This window comes from Mirounga leonina, unplaced genomic scaffold (assembly GCF_011800145.1).
Source record: "Mirounga leonina isolate KUSES-001 unplaced genomic scaffold, KU_Mleo_1.0 Mir_174, whole genome shotgun sequence".
Classification (NCBI taxonomy): domain Eukaryota; kingdom Metazoa; phylum Chordata; class Mammalia; order Carnivora; family Phocidae; genus Mirounga; species Mirounga leonina.
The window spans coordinates 26,552,974-26,567,770 of NW_023270451.1; positions in this window are offsets into that span (position 1 = coordinate 26,552,974).

Sequence of the window (14,797 nt, forward strand, 5' to 3'; positions counted from 1 at the left end):
TTCAACAGCTTAAAATGAATGTGCACTTTAAAATGAAGTGAAAAGGAAAGTTCTCACAGTTTTGGTTACTTTTCACTCAAGAAGGGAGTTCCATGACAGACTGCTTGTTACTGCCTTGTCTGACAATGTAGAGAAACCAGTCACTCAGGCAGCATGGGTGAAGGAGGGGAGAGAGGGGATAGAAGTTAATGAGGCTGAATCTCCCTAGTGATATTACTGCCTTACTCCCTGTTACTAAGTTAGGCATGTAAAGATGTCCATTTCTTTTGTAGCCAGGAATGCTCAGAGAAGCAGATAAGATCATGGATTTGGGCTTCACAGAGACTGAACCTTAACTGTCTCTTACTTGCTAAATTGCAAGTTCTTTAATCTCCTGGAGCCTCAGTTTTCTTGTCTATAAAATGGGAAAAATAATTGTGACAATTAACAAAGACAGAAATGTGTGCATTGTCCAGGTTTGTGTGTGTTGTGTATTAATTCTTGAAGGAGAGTTATTTTAATTTGCTGTTTTTGCCACTGTTCGTATTACTATTATCATCATTATAATGCTTTACTTTGGTTGAGGATTAGATTATTTAGTAGAAACGAAGGTAGCATCCCACAGGATTAACCTTCCTATAAATCATATTTAAAGCTAAATCCCAAATGATTCTTTTTACCATTGACTGTAGAATAGGCTTTCTCTTAGGTCTGTGGAAGGAGGGTTCTTACTAAGATACTTAAAAGTCTGTGTCATTGTCCAGAAACTTCTTACACAAATGTGAGCATTTTTAGGACTCATTATTGAGAAGAGATATAATACAAAGTAGTTCAGTGGTTACCAAAACTGGATGATGGTTAAAAAAATCACTTGGGGGGGATTTTAAGACAGAAACTGAGGTCCAATCCTAGACCTTCTGAATTAGAGTTCTCCTATGGGTTGTCTGTATGATAGAGAACATTTCTGATGATCAGATTGATGTGCTACTATATTTGAAGACTAACTTTTAGAATTGTTATGCCTTTAGTAAGGTGGACTAAATACATTCTTCCCCCTCTTATGTCACTTAATATTCATTTGAGGATTAATTTTCAGAAATGCTATGAGGAATACATGTGTTCTCCCCCTTCCCTTTTACTTTTCTAACAGTGTGGACCTTAGAATTACTCTAGTCTAGTTCCATTCAAATACAAGGATCCTGGCACTCTTTCCCCATTCAACAAAAGGAATACATATCACTCTATGGATGCACCTCATTTATCTCAAAGCAATCCCTTCCGTTGGAGCTAAAAGTCCTCTCTTTGTAACAAACATTCACAGAAATTGGGGAGATAATCCTCTGATGTGCTTCTGTTTGTGTATTTGGGAGTATCTATTATTTAAAATTCAATAATTTACACAGAATGCTGGGAAATAAAATGCAGCTGTGGTTTGTGGGAGATGGCTATGAGAGAAGCCCAGTGCCTTTTCTGTCCATTGGGTTTTCTTCATCCAGGATGTCATAGCTTTCTCTTCAGACCAGATCTGAAAAAAGTCCATAAGGCCTACAATGACCAAGCAGACAGCATACATGAATGAAGCAGGTGGAGACTATTGCAAAATGGTGTCCTTAATTGACTAAATTGAATTCTTTCCATATCATTTTATTTGTAGATTTTATTAGTAGTGATAGTCTTTACTTCTCAGAAGATGTATGTATTCTTCCAGTTTTCTTGACTACCAGGGTCCTTTTGGTAGAGCTTTCTTTTATTTTTAAATTTTGATAGAGAGATGAGTCCAACAGATATTTCATTTTTCCCTGAACTCCGCTTTAAGAAAAGTGACTGTGCAGGTGTGATAATAAATGGCAGCTGACACTGGGCTGCAGTATCTGGAGACAATAGGAGGAGTGAGGATGATGATGAATGGAAGAATTCATTTAATATCTAAGGGGAACCATGTCTTTGCTTACTGTTGCAGTGTAGGAATAAAGACTTAATGTTTCTGGATCTGATATCTTTTTCTTTCAAGAGGTCTCCATATTTTTAAGAGATAAAAATTAATTAAAAAAATTTAAAACACATTGTTGGTTTATCAAAACAGTTTTTTGGGTAACATGTGGCCCATCTTGTACTTTCCAATAGCATCCATTCTAGACTTTTAATTATTTCAAACATAAAAATAACTGTAGATACTTGGCATTGATTCATAGTGATGCTGTACAGTATTTTTCTTTTTCTTTTTCTTTTTTTTTTAAGATTTTATTTATTTATTTGAGAGAGAGAGAGAATGAGAGACAGAGAGCATGAGAGGGAGGAGGGTCAGAGGGAGAAGCAGACTCCCTGCCAAGCAGGGAGCCCGATGCGGGACTCGATCCCGGGACTCCAGGATCATGACCTGAGCCGAAGGCAGTCGCTTAACCAACTGAGCCACCCAGGCGCCCTGTACAGTATTTTTCTATGTTTAGTAAAAAATGATATTTTAAATTTTGAATTCTTTACAGTTTTAAAGTTATACATTTCAAACATTTGGAAAGAATGTTCACTCTATGTAGAGTCACAGAATGCCAGTTTTAAGTGTTCTTAGGGAAATTTTCATCTTTTATTTTGCAGATGAAGAAGCTGAGGGGCAAATGGAGTTGCTGAAAGTTACGCATTTAGTTAGTGGTAGAGTCAGGGTTTGAACCCAGAATTCCTGAGTATTACTCAGCACTGCCCTACCGTTCTACTGTCATGTCTTCAATTTGTTTATTAGTTTGTTTATTATAAGTCCTGCAAAACAAGATTCAGTGGACAAAATTTCCTTATGCAAACTTTTCTACTGATCTAGTCCATAAGGTGACAATGCACATATATTTGGCACTTTAGGAAAATTTAAAATGACTTCCTAAATGTATGCTTTGTTATGATATTTCAACATAACTTAGATTAAGTGATAGCAGAAGTAAAATGAGCAAACTGGTGTCTTCTTCTTTTTTTTTTTTAAGATTTTATTTATTTATTTGAGAGAGAGAGAATGAGAGATAGAGAGCATGAGAGGGAAGAGGGTCAGAGGGAGAAGCAGACTCCCTGCTGAGCAGGGAGCCCGATGCGGGACTCGATTCCGGGACTCCAGGATCATGACCTGAGCCGAAGGCAGTCGCTCAACCAATTGAGCCACCCAGGCGCCCTGTCTTATTCTATATATTACTAAATGACTAGTTTTCTGCTTAATTGATTATATTGCTCATATTTTCATTTTTGTATAGTAGGCTTCCTTTTAAGCCTCAGGAATTGAGAAGTGAGGCATACATTGTGCTGCCTTTATTATTATTAATTTTTTCTTGGAATGCATGAAGATTGAGCTTTCTTTGAGTCTTTTTTTGAGGGGAGAAGGGGGAGGTGTCTTTATTTATTATAACTAGCAAATTCCAGACCATTTTCCAATAGAATTCAGATCTTCTTGCCCAATCATATTTAGGAAATAGCAGGTGAAATGCAGCCATGTAGTCTATTCAGAATCCGCTATTTCTTGGTGCTGAGAGATGAAGCCCAAATCCCATTTGCAGTGTTTATTACCTCTCAGAATCTGTGAGCAAGCATCTTTCCTGGTCCTTTTACTTGTCTGTCTTGTCTATTGGCTATCCGTTTTCCATTGTTGTCCCAGGTTGGCTGCCAATGGTACGTTTCTCAGCCACTTAATAACTTTACTTAGACAGATTTATAAGAAACCCAGTGCTGTCAAGTCCCTGAGATGTATAGATTGAGGCTTTCTTCCTCTCCTCCACCCCTTCCAACTTTGCAGTATAAGTCTGTCTCCTTAATAGCACTTTGGTCTTAATAGACTGTGTCTCTCAGGGTCCGGCATCAGCTGCATTATTGGAGCATGGCTTATGCTCATCTCTTTTGAGCTAGACTGCAGTTAAATAGGAGCAATTTATTTCTGGTGTTGTCAATATCACATTTCATGAACCTGAAACTCATTACATTTTTTTTTTTTTTCAAATTACCTTGCTTGGGCTTTGTAAGGGCATTTTGTATTTGCCACAGATCATTCTTTTAGATTTGGAAAGAACTGAAACTTTTTGTTACACTTCTGATTGGTATAATGGGGTGCCATTTAGGCTAAGGGTAGGCAGAAGAAAAGCACAGCTTTTGACTATAGAAACTGCACTTGCCATGCTCAATCACAAGGACAGTGGCTTTGGAGCTTCTAGATCATGGTGCAAAGGAAGGAAAAGAAAGAGCCTCTTGCATTAAGAAGTTTATAGTATTGTAAAGACTGGGAATATTTTTTCAGAAAGAATTTAAGAAATATATCTGAGTGGCAGCTATGATTATAAAGGACAATGTCTTAGTGGATATTGCAATACTGGACTCAAAATAGTTTGTTTTTTTCCTCTCATGTACATTTTGTGTTGCAGTTGGATTATCTCTATGTTCCTCTAAGAGCAGGAGTTGACAAACAAATATGCATCACCTGTTTATGTACAGCTCGTGAGCTAAGAATTTTTACATTTTTAAATGGTTGAAAAAATCAAAAGGCTAACTTTCATGACATGTGAATGTTACACGGAATTCACATTTCAGTATCCATAAATAAAGTTTTATAGGAATACAGCCATGCCCTTATTTACTTATTAGGTATGTGGCTGCTTTCATGCTATAACAGCAGTGTTAAATATGTGATAAAGATTGTTTAGTCTACAAAGCCTACAATATACACTCTCTGTTTCTTTATGGAAAAAGTTTGCCTGTTCTAGAATGCAGTGCTGGGCAACCAGACATATTTTTTTCTTTTCTTCTCCCCATACCACTACTTAGAGGAAACCCTGATAACAAGAGATACAAAGTCAAGCCTGGCTCTCTGCTCAGTTGGAGTTGTGTCAATGAAATGATTTAAGGATACAGCAAAGTTTCCTCTACCCACCAATATCTCATTTGGTGTTCTGTCAAGATACAACTCTTCTATCCTTGTCTGATCTGAGTCATTCTTTGAGTTCAATGTCCAAAGGTGATGGAAAGGGTCATTATTTACAGAAGACTACAAAAAAAAATATTTTAGAGTGGAAAAAGTCCTAGACTGAGACTTAAGAGACTTGTCATCTAATTAGGACTCACCAATGAATGACTCAGCTACATGCACTTGAGCAAGGTGCACTTTTTTCACTTTTTTGAGCTTTTTGGACTTTTCTTTTTGCACTTTTCTCACCTGTATGGATTATGAACCACATGCCTCTAAGGTCTGTTTTAACTTGGAAATTTGATTCCATGTTTCCCAAGATATGAGAGGGAAGCCTTGTGCATTATTTGAACTTCTCTCATTACTGTGATTGAATTTACGACCTAAATGAATTGTTACTATGTAAAGATGTAGATATTTTGTCCATTGGTACATGTTATTCACCACCCTAAAACCAATGCCTAGTGCAAAGGAGATGCTTAATCATCACTTTTGAATTAGTGGATAAATGAATGTATGAATGAAATAATCTAATAATTATAATAATTAGCCTATTTAGCACCATGTCCCTTAGAGTTTTAGGAATCCCCCCCCCTTTTTTTTACTGGGTTTTATCTTTATGATTTGTCTTCTTATTTATAACCTAACCTTACACTTGAGAACTGGGAACAAGCATACTCTTTAGCTATCCTTCTCACAACCATGGCTTAGATTCTCAGAATGGCCTCACACAGGCTTTGCTTACATGGAACAAACAGATCAGTCAGTTCAGCTGATGATATACTGACCCTCAGCAGAACTCCCCCTGCCAGGCAGGCTGAATTCCTGTAAGAAGGAATTAGAAACCTTAGGGGGCTGAAAAGTAGCCACAGAACACTGAGTCAGAAGAGAAAGCACCTAATTTTTTGTATTAATCCAAAAATTTGACAACTCTCACTAATAAACTTTTATACTTCTGAAATTTGTCCAGAACGAATGTTCCAGTAAGTGTCAAGGTATTGATGAGCATATGTTGGTTTTGTAGGTTTCTGCAGTGAGAAGTTCCTGTGGCTCCAGTTTTTTTCTAATTTCAGAGGGCTCCTTATTTCTAAACAGCAGCTAATCATCTTTAAGGAAGCAAATACACAGCCTTTATCATTATGAAGTTCATAATTTTGTTTTAAACTTTAAGAAATAAGAAATATTTATAAATGGGCTTTGCATTGAGAATATTTGCCTTGACGAAGGAGCTATTGTAAAGGAACCTCCTTTATTATAGGTTTTGTGTGTGTGTGTGTGTGTATGTGTGTGTGACTTCTATAGAGCAGTCAGCTTTCCGAGATCTAGAAAGTTAGAAAAAGCTATTAATGTGTGTTGGTCTAACACCTAACTTCACTGAATCATGAGAATTTAATAAAGATGTTTCTTAGCCAAGCAAATGTAGCATCTCATAAATACAATTAGGTAAATTCAAGTGTTTGCCAAAGACATGCTTGTTTACCCTCATTGTCCTGTGGTTTCATAGGCAATGGATCTTGAGATGGTGACAGTTATTACAAGAGTAGCATGGGCAAAAAACCAAGCCAAAACAAAATTTAAAACATACCTATAATTATTCTGTCTTCCGAGCTGAATGGTGTCAATGTAATCTATATGTGTGTCATACTGCTGTCTGCTAAAAATCACTGTTGATTACTGATCAGAATAAATAACTATTTGTTTTTTGTCATTGTGTACCTAATATTCATATGAAAATCGATGATTATGAAGTATGAAGAACAACTCTGGATCTCCCTATAACTAAGAATCCTAGTTTGTAGAAGGCATTTGGGAAAGTTGATGTGTGGATAAAGAGGGAAAGATGGTATCTCATCCAGGTGGATATTTGTTTACTTTTTTTTTTTTTTCCTACTCAAACAGAAATAGCTGCTATATGTGTCCTTAGACATGTAAGAGACAGGATAAGAAGACCTAGTTGCCTTTGTAAGTCCGCCTTTGATAGGTCTCATTTTAAAGACTTCTATAGAAGACTTTCTCCATAACATTTCTGTGTCAGTCAGCAATCATTTAAGTAAGTTTTCTCTTTCCAAATTTAAAGGTTCTGGTTCTTCACCTAATTCAAATATTTATAGCAAAAGTGGAGTGGATTAGGATGATGCTCTTTGATTTTAATATCATCATGTCGATACCAACATAATTATGTTTATTGTGGGCACATTGATACCATAATGAATGATGAATAAAAAACCTTGCCAAAGAACAACAGATTATAATAATGCTTAGTGTTTATTGAGAACTTCAATGTGCCAGGATTAGTTCTAAGTAATTTGTAAGTTACAACATTTATTTTGAAAATAGTCCTGTGAAATACTCATCTTCCTTTACATTTCCAGATGAGGAAACTGAGTGTTAAGGCAAATTGCCAAAGTGACACATCCAGAAAGTGACAGCACTAGAATTTGAACCCAGACAATCCCATGTCAAAGCTTGTGTTCTACCTAATTTGTTTCTTTTTAGACGTATTTCTGAACTTACTGTTTTGTCACAAAAATATTATTAATTTATTAAATTCAACTTCAGTAGTTGCATTTTGTAAAATCTGTTCCCCAAAACAAAAGTTCCATGAGGTAGTAACTCTTATAGGTGGTCACCATGCCTGAATATGTTTGGAAAGTGATGGCGTGAACAATGAGATCAGTTTCTCTTTTGCAGGCCTTCTCAGGGCTTGTGCTCTCCTAATGCAGTGTTAAGACTAGGAGAGTATGCAGTGTTTTCCTCTCTTGAACATACCTTGGGAAATACTTTCATACTAATTTAAGTCTGTAGACCAGCATTGTCTAATAGGATAGCCACTAGCCAAATGTGACTATTTAAACTTAAATTAATTGAAATTAAATTTACAAATCAGTTACTTAGGTGCATTAGTCACATGTTAAGTGTTTAATAACCACATGTGGCTAATGGCTACTATACTGGGCAGTGCAGATATAGAGCATTTCCATCCTCACAGATATTTCTGTTACCACTGCTGTTGACTTCTGAGCCTGCATTTCTGGCTAGATGGGAATAATGCTTTGTTAGGTTACTAAATGACACAGGCAGACAACAATGGCACATAAAGGTGAACCTAGAGATAAAAACAGTGCCTTTTGACTGACTTTAATTTTTCTACTGGAAATGGATCTTTTGATTAAAGTAGAATTGTGGTATTTATGAATCACTAATTCCTTATATTTTTGGTATAATTGGAAAGATTTGTAGGGCTTGAAATTTAAATAAATATAAATAGCAAATTAAAATAGGGCAGAACATTGAAGAAAAGATAGATTAGTAATTGATCTTGAGAGCGAGAAGCTGGATGTAAGGATTCTTCTGTGTGCTGGATACATAAATAAAATCTAACTAAGATTCACCTGGCCTCAAATCCCAGAGAAACTATTGTGATACCTAGCTTGGTAAGGTTAATAATACAAGATGGACCCTCCCATCAAAGTGGCATTAATGGGGGAAAGGTAATAGACTAGACCTAGGGCTACTTTTGGATACTTAGTCAGGAATTCTGAAAGCAATGATCTTTAGGGATCAGGCAGGTGAGGCAAGTAGGAAGGGAAAGGAAAGGGAGATAGAAAAGGGATTGGGAGGGTAGGTATAACACAACAGGGACTTTCCCACATCAGTACTTCTAATGTTGGCTGCCATTGTGTCACATCTGAATCATAACTTCTCTGTAGTAAATGGAAATAAAAAAAATCTCATACTTAATAAAGTGAATAGGGAAACTATTTGAAGTTAGGGGACAAGGTATGTATTTATATTACCATACCTGGGTGACTACAAAGCAAGACATTGCCACTGTCTGGAGCTAGCTACTCTGAATTGCAAGTACACCATCTCAGATAAAACCAGTTTCAGAAATTTCTTTAAGTGAATACCTGCAAACATCTATAATGTTTGGTGGTGTTAAGTATTATCCATATTAATGAGATTTAAAAATGTTGTGAAGACTGAGGTTTTTATTTAAAAGACAAAGAATAAAAATATATTCATACCAAAAAACCCCCACACTTAATAAGTAATAGAGCCATATGGTTTATACTTTGAGTCTGCCTTCTTTCATCTCAAAATTATATTTGTGAGATACGTTTATTGTTATTCCATCTAGTGGTGGGTAATTGGTTCATTTTCACTGCTATATAATATTAAATTGTACCTTATACAAATATACCACAATTTATATATCCAGTCTACAGTTGATGAACTCTTGGGTTGCTAATATTTGATATTGTGAATAATGCTGCTATGAATATACTTGTTGTTTATATATTTTTTTGTGCACAAATGATGCATTTCTTGGAATGGAATTGCTGGGTCCCAATGTTTGTTTATATTTTGTTAGTACTATCAAAAAGTTTTCCAAATGATTATACAACTTCCTCCCAACTTCCAGAAGTGTATGAGAGTTCCAGATGCTCTACATCTTTGCAAACACACAGTATGGGCAATCCTTTAAATTTTAGCCATTCTTGTAAGTGTGTGGTGCTATCTTATACTGCTTTAAAATTTTCATTTCTCAGATCACTGATGAAGTTGAGAACCTATTCATGTTTATTGGCCATTTGGATATCTTCTCTCTTGACCTGGCTATTCATTTTTTTCATTATTTTCCCATTTTTCCTACTGGATCAATTAGCTTTTCCTTCTTTCCTTTTATTAGAATTTTTGTATATTCTCAGTATGCGTTTCTTATCCACTAAATGTGGATACCTAGGGACCTTAATATACAATTTTGCCTTATTAAAGTTCGTTATTAATGATACTTTCATGTTTAATATAATGACAGTAAGACACTTTAATGTCATTTATCTCCATCCTGACTCATATGCCATTGCTGTCTTGTATTGTCATTCAATATATAGTTAAGACACCACAAAACATTGTTATTATTGAATATGTAGTGAAGAATTTGATTTGCCCACATATTTTATCATTGATTTGCTTTTTTTTTTTTTATTCATTTATTTTGTGTGAGAGAGAATGAGAGAGAGCACATGAGAGGGGGGAGGGTCAGAGGGAGAAGCAGACTCCCCGCTGAGCAGGGAGCCCGATGTGGGACTCGATCCAGGGACTCCGGGATCATGACCTGAGCCGAAGGCAGTCACTTAACCAACTGAGCCACCCAGGCGCCCCTTGATTTGCTTTTTATTACATCCTGCATTTGGGGGTTATTTTCTTTATGCATAAAAACATTTTGAACATATTTTAATGGATGGTGATAAATTATCTCAGTTTTTGCTTGTCTAAAAATAATTTTTGTCTTCATTTTAAAAGTTATTTTGACTAGTTATAGAATTATAAGTTAATGCTTTTTGTTTATTTGGTCTTCTAGTACATTGAAATATCAATCTGTTGTTTTCTGGCTTCTATTGTTGCTATTAAGAAATTATTTTTTTATTATATTTTTGCTTCTTTGAAACATTTTGTCTTCTTTTTCTCTGGTTATTTTTATATTTTCGTATATCTTCATTTTTTAGCTGTTTTACTATGAAAATGCCTAGGTGTTTTAACTTCATTTTTAAAAGTTAATTTTTAAATATAAATGGTTTTGTTATTTAAAGTTTTGTTTATATTTATCTCATGTAAGGCTCATAATGATTCTTGAATCAATTGGTTTTAGATTTATATAAGTTTTGGAATACTCTGCTATTTTTTCTTCAAATATTGCCTGCCTTATTCTCTTTTCCTTCTAGGATCCCAATTACACATATGTTTTAACTTTTAACTATATCCATATATCTTTTAAGCTCTTTTATGTATTTTACATTCTTTTATCTGTCTGAGATGGGTTTTTCTTATTTACTTTTCAGTTTTCAAATTCTCTCTTAAGTTATGCCTATCAGTCTGCTAAACCTATATATTGAATACTTATGTGCTTTTCAGTTCTAGAATTTCTATTTGATTCTTTTGTAGTTTATGGTTTTCTCAAAATTCTTCATATTTTCTTCTAATTTTTGGAATATATGACTCATATTTAGAATATACGTCCTAAAATTCCATTATGTGGCTTTATTTAGTTTATATCAGTAATTATTCTCTTAGTTTAGAGAACTAACTGTAAAGAAGTTTGTTCAGTCATGTCTTTAATATGCCCTATTCATTTATTTATGGCATGCCCAAAATTGTACATGAAAAATCATATAGATATTTTGAAGCTCTTGATGAAATTATATTCATCCGGGAAGGACTTACTTTTTTTTTTTTTTAATTTATTTATTTGAGAGAGTGTATGAGAGAAAGATCACGAGTGGGGAGGGGGTAGAGTGAGAAGCAGACTCCCTGCTGAGCAGGGAGCAAGATGTGAAATTCGATTGCAGGACCCTGGAACATGACCTGAGCCAAAGGCAGATGCTTAACCAACTGAGCCACCCGGGTGCCCCACGGAAGGACTTACTTTTGCTCTTGAAAGATAGTCAGGCTGCAGACACATGTAATCACACAAACTGTATCAGTACAATCAGGGGATTGAGGTAATTTGATTTTGGATTTCATTCTCTAACAGTGTTCAGTGTATTTCTGGTACACAGTATTCCTAGACTGCAGCCCTTCATGGTCAGAATTCAGTGTGTGGTATGTTTATCAGACCCTCCTCTCTGGAAGGTGGTGAATCTCATTTTCTTTCCTGCTTTTGTGAGCCTACTGAAAATGGTGCTCAGATTCTCAGCATCTCAGCTGACATTTTGATATGGCAAATGCCTGAAAGTCAAAAGAATTGCCAGGCTCAGACTACGAGTTTTGCTTCCTCTCTTTCTTCTTGGTCCTCCTAATTCTTGCTATGTTGGTAGCTTTTTGGTGCTTAAGTTGTAGAGTTAAAAAAATAAATAAATAAAAGGTCCAGTTTTTTCTAGTTGCTATTGTGAGATAGTTTGTCCAAAACAATGCCATCTGCCACTGTCAAAAGTAGAGAACCTCTACTGTATTTCTTTGTTTCTTATTCTTTATATTTTATAGCCTCACCTTATCACCTAACACTGATTTTCACTGTATTCCCTGTTTTTAGGATAGCTTATTTTCTACCCTTCCTCATCTTCAAGTGTGCCTGCCATTCCTAAACCTTGATTCTTTGATAAAGTTTCTCAAAAAAAAAAAAAAAATCCTAGATTTTACTTATGGTATAAGGGAGGGGTATCAGTATGGCTTTTTGATAAGCGAAGTGGAGACTGGGTGGGGGGATAGTAGGTCATTACATAAATTTTCAACCCATCCTCTCATTTGCAATTCTATATTTTCACCAATCTATTGGACTTTTAGTGTTTCCAACATGAATTAACAGCTTTTTACAATGGGAGTATGGAAAAAAAGATAAATTAATGTGTTGAGGATTCAACTGTGTCCCTTTTTGTGTGTGTGTTTACTACCTAGCTCAGTGCTAGCTATAGGTTAGATAGTTGTTTTGGTTGACTCTTTGGAAAATTTGTAAGAGTTTCTTAAAAAATATCTCAAACAAGAATAATGTTAAGAATTAAAATCATGTATGTATATAAGCACTTGTATATTACCTTACATAACAATATGTTAAGGTTAGTTTTAGGGCTATTTATAATTATTTCACTGGGTATAATATTCACAACTGGGTACACTTTTTACAATCATGAACAAAAAATTCACTGAACATACCAAATAAAAGTCTGGACTCTGAGAAAATTAATGTAGGAAAATCATGGAATGTGTTAATGTAGACAAATACTTGGCAGTTTTAATGAATCAAAAATAACTCTACCAACCAATCATGTGAACACTACCTAATAGAGTCATCAGAGGGACCATACATGGAGGAATTTGAGCCAGGAATGTAAAAAAAATTGGAACTCTGGTGGTGAGCAGGAAGGACAGTTTCAGTATTACTTCACAGTCCAAGAGCAGAGTTTCATTAGGGTTTCATGTTTTAGTTTATCTGCTATTCATTATGTAACTGAGGTTATTGACATTATTCTTTTTATTTAGTTATTTTTCTTAGATGTTGTGAAACAAGGATATTAAAATATCCTCAATTCTGGAAGAGAGTAACATTTCATTTGGTTTGAAGTCATATCCTACTCTGAAGCCATGTGTAAATGGACCAGGGGAAAGGGTTAGAAAAGGAACACTAGCTATTTCCCAGGCTGGGCATTGGTGAGGCGTTGCATTAAGGTGGAAAGGACATGGGCTCTGAAATCAGGCTGACTTGGGTTCATACTCACTCGTTCTATGCTCTTAATCATTTCAGTTTAGCATTGAAATGGAATAATGATATTCACTTCAGAACAAGAAATAATATTTGCAAAATCAATTTAGTACCTAGTTAATACTTAGTAAAAGTTAGCAGCTGTGATTTTAACCTGGTCCCTACTTTTCACTTCAGCTTCCTCTCCTGACACTCTGTTTTACTCCTAACATATTCTCCTGCCATACAGAATTCTAAAATTTCATGAATATTCCAAATATTTTTTCAACTGTGAGTTGTTTTCCGCCTTCTTTACATGTAACTTTGTCTGGTTAAATCCTACTATTCCTCGAGGTCTCACTTTAGATACCACTTTCTCAGAGAGCCTTCCCTAAACCTCCAGATTAGGTTCAGTGGCCCTTCTCTTTATGGTTTTACAGAACCCAATCATGTATTTTTTGCACTGTGTTAAAGCTGCCTATTTACTCATCTATCTTTCTTACTATTGTAAGAGGGTAGAGACTATGTCTTTTTTATTGTTAAATTCCCAGTGCCTGTTACTAACAGGGGACTCTATAAAACTTATTGAGTAAATGACTGAATGTTTCCTGGGGATTCATCTGTAAACGTGTCACAACTGATAAGTAGAATTTTTGGTTTAATGGACATAGCATTCCAGAGATGGAAAAATACACTACACAAGTGGTTACATAGTGGGTCATTGAAGTACAATTATTACAAGTGCTATGAAGAAAAATAATGGTAGGAATAAAAGCTTGTAACAGGGAAGCTTGGCTAAATTCTGATTGGAGAATTGTCAATCTGTGAAGGCTAATCTTATGTGTTAACTTGACTAGGCCACAGTACCTAGTATTTGGTCAAACACTAGTCTAGATGTTGCTCTAAAGGTATTTTTTAGATGAGATTAACCTTTAAGTCAGTAGACTTTGAGTAAAAGAGATACCCTTCATATATGGGTGGGTCCCATTAAATCAGTTAAGGGTCTTATAAGAAAAAACCTGAGATCCCCAATGAAGAAAGACTTCTGAACCAGACTGCCCTTGAACTCAAGACCACATCAACTCCTTGTTGGGTTTCCAGCCTACCTTGAAAATTTTGGATTTGTCAGCCACCACCATTGTGTGAGGCAATTCCTTAAAATAATCTTTTTATATGTATACATCTTTTTGGCCATGTCTGGAGAACAGAACTATATACAGCCATAGGAAGACAACACTGAGGAAGTGATGTTGGTTTGAACTTTGAAAGAGAAGCAATTGGTAGTGGAGGGAGTAGAAGCCACATTTAACAGAAGGTAAAACATGTCCAAGGGCCTTCAGGTGGGAAGACACTGCATCTTCAAAGAATGACTGCAGGGAGTGCAGGGATTACCATGAAAGGTGCTGGATAAGGCAAGCAGAGTCAGGTCATGCAGAATTGGTCATTGTATTTGGAGAAAATTCACAGAAGACCATCTTTATTTGTATTTGACAACAACTATTTTATTTTTTTTTTTAAAGATTTTATTTATTTATTTGACAGAGAGAGAGAGAACAAGTAGGCAGAGAGGCAGGCAGAGGGAGAGGGAGAAGCAGGCTCCCCGCCGAGCAGGGAGCCCGATGCGCCGGGCTCGATCCCAGGACCCTGGGACCATGACCCGAGCCGAAGGCAGTGGCTTAACTGACTGAGCCACCCAGGTGCCCCATGTATTTGACAACAAT